This window comes from Tachyglossus aculeatus, chromosome 21, assembly GCF_015852505.1.
Source record: "Tachyglossus aculeatus isolate mTacAcu1 chromosome 21, mTacAcu1.pri, whole genome shotgun sequence".
Lineage (NCBI taxonomy): Eukaryota > Metazoa > Chordata > Mammalia > Monotremata > Tachyglossidae > Tachyglossus > Tachyglossus aculeatus.
The window spans coordinates 63,891,234-63,904,786 of record NC_052086.1 but is presented as its reverse complement, the minus strand read 5'-3'; the positions used below and the strand labels follow the sequence as shown (position 1 = coordinate 63,904,786).

General features: G+C 44.1%; 1 non-coding gene across 1 annotated transcript; it reads left to right on the top strand.

Moving 5' to 3' along the window:
• Positions 1–7,250: 7,250 nt before the first annotated feature.
• On the top strand, positions 7,251–7,388 carry LOC119943092. Its single transcript, XR_005455573.1, has one exon. It is a non-coding gene; the product is annotated as a small nucleolar RNA SNORA7 (small nucleolar RNA).
• Positions 7,389–13,553: the final 6,165 nt, after the last annotated feature.

Sequence of the window (13,553 nt, the reverse complement as noted above, 5' to 3'; positions counted from 1 at the left end):
GGAAGCGCAACCATTGGTGGATTTTGAGGAATGTGAAAATGTGGACTGAACAATTTTTCAGAAAAATGATTCAGGAAGCAGAGTGAAGCATGGACTGAGGGAGGGGAGAGACAGAAAGCGGTCTGAGGGGGTAGTCAAGATTGTCAGCTCCACTCTAGACTGTAAGCTGCTTGTAGTAGGGGTCATGTCTACCAAGTTTGTTATATTGTACTCTCCTAAATACTTAGCACAGTGTCCTATACACTGTAAGTGCTCAATGATTAACATTGATTGATTGATTAGTGGTGGTACCCTCAATTCGCATCCGAGGCCAAGGTTAAACCAAGGAAGCTACAACATTTGTTAAAATGGAAGACAGTGTCTCCTGGCCCCAGGACCTACTTTTTAACAGGGGAAACAAGGTTAGGTAAAGGTAAGGTAAACAGAATAACTACATTTATATACAAATATACATATATTTATATAAGTGCTTATTATGTGCCAGGCACTGTATTATGCATTGGGAGATACGTTAGGTTAGACATAGTCAATATACCATCTGGGGCTCACAGTTTGAATTCCCATTTTACAGATGAGGTAACGGGCACAGAGAAGTTGAGTGACTTGTCCAAGGTCACACAGCAGACATGTGGAGGAGTCAGGATTAGAATTCAGGTCCTTCTGATTCCCAGAGTAGTGCTCCATCCGCTAAGCCAAAATGCTTCTCAAAATAATAATTCCGGTATTTATTAAGGACTTACTATGTGCCAAGCTCTGAATTAAGTGTCAGGGTTGATACTAGATAATCAGGTTGGGCATAGTCTTTGTCCTCCATAAGGCTCACAGTGTAAGAGGAGGGAGAAAAGTATTTAAGTACCATTTGAAATCAATCAACCATATCTATTTAGTGCTTGCTGTGTGTAGAGCACTGTGTTAAGTGCTTGGAAGAGTACAGTATAGCAATACAACAGAGTTGGTAGACACATTCCCTTCCCACAAGGAGTTTACAGTTTAGAGGGGGAGACAGAGAATAATATAAATAAATAAATTAAGGATATGTACATAAGTGCTGTGGGGATGAGGGAGGGAGCAAATCAGGGACATACAGAAGGGAGTGTGAGAGGAGGAAATGAGGGCTTAGTCAGGGAAGGCCTCTTGCAGATGTGTCTTCAGTAAGGCTTTGAAGGTAGGGAGAGTGATCTGTCAAATATGAAGAGAGAGGGCATTCCAGGACAGAAGACGTGGAAAGGGGTTGGCGGCGAGATAGGCAAGATCAAGGTACAGTGTAGTAGGTTGGCATTAGAGAAGTGAAATGAGCCAGCAGGTTGTAGAAGGGGAGCAGGGAGGTAAGATGGGAGGGGCAAGGTGATTGAAAGCTTTAAAGCCAATGGTAAGGATTTTCTTTTTGATGCAGAGGTAGATGGGTAACCAGTGGGGGTTCTTGAGCAGTGGGGAAACATGGACTGAACATTTTTGTAGAATAATGATCTGGACAGCAAAGTGAAATATTACCTTGAGTGGGGAGAGTCAGACAGCAGGGAGGTCTGCAAGGAGTCTGCTGCACTGATCAAAGCAGGATAGGATAAATGCTTGGATTAACGTGGTAGCAGTTTGGATAGAGAGGAAAGGGCAGATTTTAGGGATGTTGTAAAGGGTGAACTGACAGGATTTGTGATGGCATGACTATAGGGTGGAATGAGAGAGATGAGTCAAGGGTAACGTCAAGGTTAACGGCTTGTGAGACAGGAAGGATGGAGGTGCTGTCTGCAGTGATGGGAAAATCAGGGAGAGGACAGGGTTTGTGTGGGAAGGTGAGGAGTTCTGTTTCGGTCATGTTAAGTTTGAAGTGTCAGCTGGACAACCAAGGACCGATATCCTAAAAGCAGGAAGACATGTGAGACGGCAGAGAAAGAGAAAGATCAGGGCTGGAGAAGTAGATTTGAAAATGATCTGCATAGATCAATCAATCCTATTTATTGAGCTCTTACTGTGTGCAGAGCAATGTACCAAGCAAGCACTAGGGAGAGTACAATATAACAGAATTGGTAGACATGTTCTCTGCCCACAACAAGCTTGCAGTATAGACAGGAAGACAGACATTAATGTAAATAATTAATTAATAATTGATAAATACGATTGACTGACTGAATGACTGACATTGAGAGACTGTCAACTAGAGTGAGAGAGCAGCATGATATCAGGTTTCAATCCAAGCTAAAGGTTTAGAGAGCTATAGTGTTGCCCAATCTTCTCTACAATGGTGAGACCTGAACCACACAAAAGCATCACAATGTGCTAAACTCACCATCAAATGATGAGACAGGATCACAAACAATAAAGTTCTGGAATGAAGCCAGTCTCCCGTCATTGTGCTCATTTCAACACAGCTATGCTGGGTGAGACTGGTGAGGAAAATAAATGACTGCAGGATACCCAAACAACTGTTGTAAGGAGTGTGGATCTTGGAAAATTGAAAGCAAGGAAGACAGATGAAATGCTTTAAGGACTCAGTAAAGTAAATCCACAGACAATGTTTCATCCTAACTGAATCTTGTCTTATGCCGTCGAGTCGTTTCTGACCCATAGCGACACCACGGACACATTTCTCCCAGAACACCCCACTCTCCATCTGCAATTGTTCTGGTAGTGGATCCATAGAGTTTTCTGGTAAAAATACAGAAGAGGTTTACCACTGCCGCCTTGCACGCAGTAAACTTGAGTCTCCACCCTCGACTCTCTCCCATGCCACTGCTGCCCAGCATGGGTGAGTTTTGACTTGTAGCAGATTGCCTTCCACTCTCTAGCCACTGCCCAAGATAGTAACGGTATGGATAGGCCTCTGCTTGACTCTCCCTCCCATAGCTGAGACTGGTAGAGTACTGGAAACTCTCCAGGTGTGACCCTGAGAGGGATCATTCAATCGTAACTGAATATTTGTAGTAAATTGTTGAAGATAAACCAGCATGTTATGCTGTTATCAAGAAAAAGAGTGGCTCTTAGACTTGTCTGTAGACTATAAGCTCCTTTTTATGGCATTTGTCGAGTCCTTACTATGTGCCAGGCACTGTTCTAAGCACTGGAGTAGATACATGGTTATCAGGTTGGACACTGTTCATTTTCCATGTGGGACTACACTATTAATCCCCATTTAAAAGATGAGGTAACTGAGGCATGGAGAAGTTAAGTGACTTTCCCAAGGTCACACAGCAGACAAATGGTGGAGCTGGGACTAGAACCCAGGTCCTCTGACTCCCAAGCCTATGCTCTATCCACTAAGTCACACTGCTTGTGGACAGGGATCACTTCTACCAGCTATATTATATTGTCCTTTCCCAAGCATTAAGGACAGGGCTCTGCACATTGGAAGTAATCAGTAAATACCATCGATGCAGCACACTGGGCAGGGAACATGTCCACCAACTCTGTTATATTGTGCTCCCTCTCTCCAGCGCCAAGTACAGCGCTCTGCACACAGTAAGTGCTCAATAAATACGATTGATTGGTTGATTGACAGATCATTGGGTAAGTATTTGAGAGTCAAGGGAACAAAAGGGAAAACAGTGCCAAGATATCAAACATAACAGAACAAGGAACTGTGTTTTTGAATGTGTTCTTGATGTAGCCAGGACTGTGGATCCTGCTTCAACCTTTCCAGTCACAAAAGCACACCAATAGGTGAATTTCCTTGTCGGTAGGGTCATCTTCCAATAAGAATGACAAGAAGATTCCACCAAAGCTAAATAAGGGAAATTCCCTTTAATGAGAACCTTTGGTCCACCTAATTTGCCCAGCAAGGGACACCCAGACTGTTAATGGCCGTGTGAATGAAGTACTGAAAATTGTAATGAGAGATTGGACGAGGCCCTGAAGGTTGGGGAGGAAGTCTCAACATTCACAAGGGTTGGAAATGTTTGGGAACTTTTTGTTCTGGTCAAAAATCCCCTCCAAGTTGCAGTAGATGGAGCCTCTTCTTGGTAGTATAATCCTGTTGGGATGTGTTGGATTTGAGGATGCCTAGGATCCTATCTAAAAAGGCTGTTATTTGCCCTCTGGAGATGTAATTCTGACAGGCAGGCTGTTTCACAATGAATCTCCAAAGGGCAGGGTAAACTCAGCCAGGACTGGAGCAAACTGATGCCTTTGGTAGAGCCTGCTGTTGGGTAGGGACTGTCTCTATATGTGGCCAATCTGTACTTCCCAAGCGCTTAGTACAGTGCTCTGCACACAGTAAGCGCTCAATAAATATGACTGAATTAATGAATGAATGAACTGTGTCCCCTACAAATTGGGAAATGCCGGCAATTGAGGGGCCTTTACCAGAGGTTCATGGTCCACTGAGCGAGTTTTTCCAGATTCATTTTGGAAGGAAAAAAAAGCCCATTATCCTAGCTGCCATTCACTAATGGAGCATGGGCAGGGTTTCATTTGAAACAAGAGGTGCTAGGCTTGAACCTCTATGTGATGCTACATTTTGAATTTGGAATGGACTTAGAATGTGGGGTGGTTTTGACAACAGTGATACTGTCAGAGCCAAGATTCATCAAACCCAGAGGTGCCAGGGATCTACCTAGGAAATTCCTGGCATAACTTCACAACTAGAGTTGGCAGGGAAAAGAGGTACAGAGAGACAAGCAGAGACAGGGAGGCAGAGACATAGAGGAAGAGACAGAGATAGAATCGGAGAGAAAGAGACAGAGAGAGAGAGAAGCAGGGGAGAAGAGAGGATTCTCCTTGTAGTCCTGAGGCCCATGTTCCAGCCACCTCCAAAATTCCAGTTGAGGCCAGAGACAGATCCAGAAAGCCACTTGCTCAGGGATGCCCTCTCCCTCCATTTCTTTTCCTCCCGCTCTTTATATTTTTCAAAGTAGGAGAGAAACAGCTTCCTCCCCTTCCGTACTCCAAACCCCCATTAAACTGGGGCTAAAGCTGTGTTTGTTAGGATTCCTAGTGAAGTTGTTGAGCCTAGGAGCTGTCAAGGAGAAAGCCAGTTCAAAGCTCAGCTTTCTCTTTTCGTTTCATCATCTTCCTATTAGGGATTTTTCCACTGTCTTTGATTTATTACCTGTGCTCAAGAAAAATCATACCTAGCACTTTACATCTTCCAAGCATTTTACAAACACCAACTAATCCTTCCTGCTTCCTCAGGGAAACAGATGAACAGCAGAAGGATTTTATGTTTTTTTGTGTGTGGGGTGGGTGGGGGTTGAAACCTGGTTGGATTAGGACCATTTTCCCCAAGTGGACAGAATGAATAATATATGTACAGATTAACTGACCCAAACCAAAAAAAAAAAAAAGAGGAAAAACAAAAAAATAATGGGGAGACTATTGGATTAATTTGAAAAGAGGTTATTCTGCCAAATTCCTTTCTGTTTGGTTAACTTTACACCTATAATGGGGACTCTGGCCCTGACACCTGTAACAGTCATTTCAAGGGCAACTGACCACTTGTATGAAATGGCTCATTACTGCCACAAATAGTCAATTTCAGGCATAGTTATTTTTATGGTTCATTTAGATCTAGTAGATAATAGCTGGCCCCAAGTGACACTGTCATAAAGGGAAGCCACACTTTGGGAATTCATTCCAAAGAGTCATTTTTATTAAATAATAAAATGCATATTAGGGTGGCATACAATCTCCTTTTCCTTTATTGTCCTTACTCTCTCTGGCATTCTTTGTAATTACTCACTCACATCCATGGATATATGATTGCAACACAGACTCCTTGTGCAATATTTCCCTGATAGTGTAATTCCACACACTAGATTTGCAATCTCTGTTCCCTACAGCTCTAGGCTCATATTTCTGGGTGGTCTGGGTGACTGATGAGTTTTTATTCTTCCAATATATAAGCCTTTAAGAAAGCTATCTTGCTTCCCGATTGCATCTTTCATCGCTAAAAGCTAAGACCAAGGCAACTTGTCTTAGAAGGTCAGCTTCTGGGGGTTTCTGGATAGTTTTCTCTATTGGTCCTGGCAAAGTGCCGGGTGCAGGGGTGGGGAGACTGTGTGTGTGAGTGTATGTGTGTGTTCGTGCACACATGTGTGTGTGTGGTCAGTGAATGGCTTTTAACTGTGGTGTTTAGTAGGTGGTAGGCAAAAGAAACCCAGTGAAGAGCACACAGCAAAACCTTGGAAGCTTCTGTCAACCATAAAAATCAACATGACACTATGTGCCTGTGGGTGTTCCTCATTCTAACTGAGGGCCGTCATCCCCGCTTATCCCTTGCCTCTTTGGCTGCTTCATGTGGACTCAGATCTTCGCCACAATCCTAGAAAAGTCATCTGCGGGCAGCAGATGTTTGTAGGTAACCCAACAGGCTGGCCTTTGGATGGGCTGAGGAAAGGGTGGAGAGCGCCTGAGGTGTCTAAGAGTGGGTGAGTGGTGGCAGCATTCTGAGGGAAGAGTCAACACTTCCCAACAGAGTTCAAAGGCCAAAGGTCGCTTTGGTGCCTGGTTTTCTCCCACTGCCCAAGGAAGGCATTTTGAGTATCTCTGTTACTTGGATGATTATGTCATTCCCTCTTCTTCCCCAAAGTTGTAGTAACAGCACTTTTTGAGTACCCAATGGGTACAACACCATACTAAGCTCTTGGGAAGAAGAAAAAGGCTAATTACTAAATTCCTCCCAGTTGCTGCCTCTTCTTTTTCCCAATAAATCAGGCCTATTTTCCTTCTTCAGCTTATCTGTGCACAACACATCCAACTCATTTCTCTCATAGGTGGGTGTTCCTCCTCCCAGAACCAGCCTGCCCCGTGCCACTGGACTGTCTCCTTCTTGTTTTCTCCCTTGGTCACATCCTCCCTCCAGCCTGGACAACCCTTACCATATTTCTGACAGACCAGAACTCTCCCCACAAGCCCTATCGAAAGCATATCTCTTTCAGGAAGCCTTCCTGGACTAACCTCTCATCTCCCCTAGGCCTCCACTCAATTTTTCCTCCTTATTGCCTTCTCAAGTATTTAACACCTATGTAATAATAATAATAATAATAATAATGATGGCATTTGTTAAGCGCTTACTATGTGCAAAGCACTGTTCTAAGCACTGGGCACTGTTCTAAGCACTGGGCTGTTCTACCAGCTCCACAGTACTAAAGCACATATCCTTGTACTCAGTTACTTCCCTTATCTGTAATTTATTTCCATGTCTGGCTCCCCAGACAATGCTACATTGCTCTTAACAAAACGCATGCTCAATAAATACCACTGATTGATTGACTAATCTTTTTCTTTTTTCAGTAAAAGGGCTGTCTACAACTGGATTGCCCCTCTCCAGGTTGGTCCTGGAGAGTTTCCAGTACTCTACCAGTCTCTGCTACGGGAGGGAGAGTCAAGGAGAGGCCTACCCATTTCATTTCTAGCTTGGGCAGTGGCTAGCAAGTGGAAGGCAATCTGCTATAAATCAAAATTCACCCATGCTGGGCAGCAGTGGCATAGGAGAGAGTCTAGGGCAGAGACTTGAGTTTACTGTGTGGAAGGTGGCAATGGTAAACCACTTCTGTATTTTTACCAAGAAAACTCAATGGATACTCATCAGAACAATTGCAGATGGAGATGGAACATTCTGGGACAGATGTGTCCGTGGTGTTGCTTTGGGTTGGAGACGACTCGACAGCATAAGACAAGACAAGAACTGGATTCCAGCCTTGAAACAGAAATCTTCAGCCTGTTGCTTAGGAACACACCAGTTCTCAGTGCCTGTGAAAAAAATCTTCTCCCATTGCAGATGTACAATCGTTCTGGGGGCTTGAAAGATATTCTCCTGTCCCTCTCCTTTTCGTGATTCTTTACTGTAGTACTATTGGAGAGGAGAGAGGTTGTGAGAAAAATGAGAATTGGCAGGGATGGGAAACAATTGAATAGAAATTTCAATTTCAAAGCAAATCAGAAACAACCCTCACCAGGAAGACAGCCCCTCCCTTCTCCCCCTCTACACACACATGCCCACCCACTCATACTCAAAGGTGCTGTATCCTCCCCCCCCCCCCTTTTTTTTAAATTGAATTTGTTAAGTGCTTACTATATACCAGGCAGTGAACTGTGTTGGGGTAGATACAAGTTAAACAGTTTGGACACAGTCCATGCTCCTGCATAGGACTCACAGTGTTAATCCCCATTTTACAGATGAGGTAACTGGGGTACAGAGAAATTAAGTGACTTGCCTAAGGTCACACAGCAGACAAGTGGCAGAGACAGGGGAACCCAGGTCCTTCCAGCTTCCAGGCCTGTGAGAAGCAGAATGGCCTAGTGGATAGAGTATGAGTCTGGGAGACAGAAGGTCATAGGTTCTAATCCCAGCACCTCCACTCATCTGCTGTGTGACTTTGGGCAGGTAACTTAACTTCTCTGTGCCTCAGTTATCTCACCTGTAAAATGGGGATCGAGACTGTGAGCCCCATGTGGGATGGACTGTGTCCAAGCCAATTTGCTTGTATGAGAAACAGCATGGCTCAGTGGAAAAGAGCATGGGCTTTGGAGTCAGAGGTCATGGGTTCAAATCCCGGCTCTTCCAATTGTCAGCTGTATGACTTTGGGCAAGTCACTTAACTTCTCTGTGCCTCAGTCACCTCATCTGTAAAATGGGGATGAAGACTGTGAGCCCCCCGTGGGACAACCTGATCACCTTGTAACCTCCCCAGCGCTTAGAACAGTGTTTTGCACTTAGTAAATGCCATCATTATTATTATTATTATTATCCACCCCAGCACTTAGTACAGTGCCTGGCACATAGTATGCACTTCACAAATGCCATTATTATCATTATTATCTACTAGGCAACACTGCTTCTCTATGAAATTCTAGACAATCTCACAATCCACTACCTCAGGGACCACTTCATCCAGTGGGGAAAATGAAGGTTTCTCTAGGGGCCATCAATGCATCATCCTTCTTGGGAGAGGGTGTGGCCCCCCACCCTAGCACTCTTTGCATTCCACCACACCACCTGGCCCAGTGGAGGAGCAGCATGGTATCGTGGATTACAGCAGGGGCCTGGGAATCAGAAGGTCATGGGTTCTAACCCCTACTCCACCACTTGCCTGCTGTGTGGCCTTTAGAAAGCCACTTCATTTCTCTGAACCTGTTATCGCATCAGTAAAATGGGGATGAAGACTGTGAGCCCTGTGTGGGACAGGGACTGTGTCCAACCCAATTTGCTTGTATCCACCACTGTGTTTAGTACATGCCTGGAACAAAATAAGTGCTTAACAAATACTATTATTATTATTATTGGAAGAAGAGCCCAGAACTGGGTAGAAGGAAAGGATGCACAAGGAATGGGAGGGAGAATGGTAGAAAAAGTTCCAATTATTTTGGTGTTTGCCAAGTAATAATAATAATGGCATTTGTTAAGCACTTACTATGTGCCAAGCCTTGTTCTAAGCACTGGGGGGATACAAGGTAATCAGGTTGTCCCACATGGGGCTCACAGTCTTAATTCCCATTTTACAGATGAGGTGACTGCGGCAACGAGAAATTAAGTGACTCGCCCAAACTCACACAGCTGACAAGTAGCAGAGCCGGGATTAGAACCCATGACCTCTGACTCCCAAGCCCGCACTCTTTCCACTGAGCCATGCTGCTTCTCTGAGTACTTCTCAAGTACTCCTAAACTCTGGGTTAGACACAATATATAGAGATCTGACATAGTCCCTGCCCTATAGTGGGGCTCAGTCTATGGAAAAGCAGGCACTGGCATGGGCTTCATTTATTCAATTGTATTTATTGAGTGCTTACTGTATGTGGAGCACTGTACTAAGCACTTGGGACAGTACAGTACAACAGTAGACACATTCCCTGCCCACAATGAGCTTACAGTCTTGAGGGTCTCCTTCTCTTCACCCTCCTCCCAGCTTCCGTTTCTCTGTAGCCACCAGAGCATTGAATCATCTCTGACTACCAAGAGAGTGGCCTCTAACCCTGTTGCAGTGCCAGGTACCAGATTCTTATCAAGTGTGACAAGGCTGGGACTCAGCCAGCTTCTGGAGCTGTAAAACCTTCATCCTGTTAGACTGTTAGCTCCTTGTGGACAGGGAATGTGTCTGTCAACTCTGTAATGTACTCCCCAAATACTTAGAACAGTGCTCTGCACACATTAAGCACTCAATGAATACCATTGACTGCTTGATTTTCCCATAGCCTGACTTCAAATGTTTGCTGACCTAGGCATCAAGGTGTGATTCAAAGACTTAAAAATAATCAGCAACGTCATCAGCATCATTTTGATATCTGGAGACAGGATTGGCAGTGGTCATAAAAATGCCTCCTTCTCAGGCTTGGGGTGTTATCAGCAGGTATTGTTCTAAAGGTCACTCCCGGGAATTACCTAGTTGGTTTCACCCACAAAGCAAGGTGGCACAAACAGGCGTTGTTGTTGTTGCTGTGGGGAGCTTGGGAAGTCTGATAGATGTTTCAAGGTCCTACTGGAAGCTACCACCTGGGATGTACTTTGGATCTGTGGAAAGGGGTGGGGTGGTTTGAACTTCACAGGCTGGGGAGAAGAAGGAAGAGGAAGGTGAGTACAGGAGTTATATGAGAGCTCCCTGGCCTCCCCTACCCTCTGTCTAGTCAGAGTTCGACACTGAAACTCCAGTGACCCCCAAGATCCTTCAATTTAAAAGTGGATAGAGATCAATGTAGTTCCCTCATATATTCAATTATCCCCCACCCCAGTCATAAATTTGGGACCCCTAGGAACCTCTCACTCAGGTCACCGCTCAACGAGGCTCTGACTACCCCTTGTTTCAGGCTAGATGTGACTGGGGAGGCAGCCACACTGAAATGACATTGAGTTAGACTTCAGAGTCCCCAAATCCTCTATATGCCTAGAAAGACCTGAGTTGACAGGTTTTTGTGCTGTCACTAATGCTTTACCTCCCTGTTCTTTGTCTTTCCAACCCAAGAATTAACCTCCATCCCCTTTTCCTTTCCACTATCAATCATTCAATCAGTGGCATTTGTTGATCACTTACTGTGTGCAGAGCACTGTACTAAGCACCTGGGAAAGTACAACAGAGTTGGTAAATACAATTCTTGCCTTCAAGAAGCTTATTCTAGAGGGGAAAGTAGATAGTAAAATAGACATTAAAACAGAGAGAGCCACCACTATACACCCTAGGGCTGGGTTTGTTTGTTTTTTTTCATTCCCACCCTCCTGATTCCACCCTTCCCTCTTAATGAACTAGAAATTAGCCATTTCCAATCCCATTAATTGAGATCTTCCTATAGAGATTGAAATGTGATGATGAGACTGTGAGTTCTAATCCCACTCTTTCGAACTTTGAATCCTCTCTCCTGCCTGCCTCAAAGGTGTCTTTCTGCAACCTAGAAGTCTTAGGACTGACTCAAAGAGATTTGGTGAAAGGCAATTATTACAGGTGACACTTTTATAATTAGTGAGTCCTTGGCAGTCAGCTGGAATGATTATTTCAGCTCATCATGATGCTGGTCCCAGCCCTCTGCACAAAGGCAGCCCTAAATTAATTTACTGGGGTAACTAAGTTGCATTGATTGCCTGCTGTGTGACTTTGGACAAGTCACTTAACTGGTCTATGTCTCATTTTACTTATCTGAAAAATGGGGATACTTGTTCTCCTTCCCCCTTAAACTGTGATCTCCTTGTGGAACGGGGATTGGATCTGCTCTGATTGTACCTACCTCATTGCATAGCACAATGCTTGGAACATAGTCAGTACTTATCAAATATAGCTAATATTATTATCATTACTATTATTATGACTGAGATTGAGACTGAGAAATAGCATGGCCTAGTAGAAAGAGCACGGGCCTGGGAGTCAGAGGACCTGGGTTCCAATCCTGGTTCCACCACTTGTCTGCTGTGTGACCCTGGGCAAGCCATTTGACTTCTCTGTGCTTCAGTCCCCTCATCTGTAAAATGGGGATTAAGACTGTGAGCCCCCCATGGGTCATGGACTGTGTCCAACATGATTAACATGTATGTATCCCAGCACTTAGTACAGTCCCTGGCACATAGTAAGCACCTAACAAATATCACAAAAATAAAGGTTCAAAATCAGAATTCCTAAGGCCTAATCAATCTATCAATCAATGGTATTTACTGAGCACTTATTGACCACAGAGCACTGTACTAAGCACTTGGGAGAGTCCATAAGAGAAGAGTTGTGCTATTTTCTCCAACAGTATCTATGTTATGTGAGCTAAAGCCACGATCTATTCTTCCTAGTTATGGAGTTGAGGATTTGGGAACAAAAGAAACATCCCCATTAGCTGTCACACCATTTCCAAGCCTACTTACCTGTTTCTGTGTGGGGAAACAGTATTTGCTGTGATTACCCTCTCACTGTACCTTGTTAGACATTCCACCTGATAAATGCTACCTTTCTCAACTGGAAATGTGTAGCCAGCTGATTTAATGATAAGGTACAAAGCCTTTACTCGCTCAAGTAGAATTGGTTTTTCATTGTCTGCTTTAATATCTAATTATCTGGACTAATGACTGATTATGTCTCTCTCGTCTCTTTGACCTTTAATAATTTTTGTACCAACATGCTTTGCTACTTTCCGGGGGAAATGTTATCTGAAGTGTGAAATTAACCATTCCTTTGTTATGAAATCACCACTTGGGCATTGCTGCTAAATAGTTTCAAACCTGAAACATATTTGAACAGCTTCCAAGTTCATCTAACACATGACCTTCTGTGTTTTCACAATTATAGTTTCCTAAGAAAAGTAAAACTCTGGAAGACAGGGGAAATATGCAGGCAGCTGCAGGGGTGTAAGCCACTTTCTTGTCAGGATGATCTCTGCAGATTCGACAGGAGAACAGCAGTAAATCTCCCCAAACAAACTGCCTTTTCATTGGAGGCCCCGGGGTGCATCAGTCCAGGGATCTTAAAACACCCAAATCTCCTCTAGATAGGTCTACTGAACTCTGCAGCAGAGAAAACTGCCAAAAAGCTTTCCATTGATTTATTTTTCAAGCTCTAGAAAGAGAATTAGCAAAGTATAATGGAGAGAGGACCCATTCCTTAGATTCTTAATCAATAAGCTGTTTAATATTTATTGCACACCTGCTGGTTTACTTTACAGGCCAGAAAAAAAGATGCTGGTTTTACCCTGTAACCACCAGGCAACTTAAGAGGTCACCTGGTGGTCTATCCCTTTCCTTGAAGTGGCAGTAATAATAATTGTGGTATTTGTTAAGTGCTTACTATTTGCGAGGCACTATACTAAGTTCTGGGGTGGATACAAGCAAATCAGGTTGGACGCTGTGCCTGTCCCACGTGGGGTCCACAGTTCGATCCCTATTTTACAGATGAGGTAGCTGAAGTCCAGAGAAGTGAAGTAACTTGCCCAAGGTCACTCAACAGGCAAGTAGCAGAGCCAGGATTAAGGCAGAGAAGAAGATGTGTGGCTTTCCTGATTCTCCTCCAAGCCCTCCATCCTCCTTCTCCAAATACCCTGGTAGTGCTCACTGCCATTGGCTTTAGGGAAAGCCAACAGTACTGAATGAGGGTCTGGAGAAGGTGGGTTGAGCTAGAAATGGACCAGTTCAAGGTCCCTCTCCCTTTCTTCTCCTCTGCTCCAAC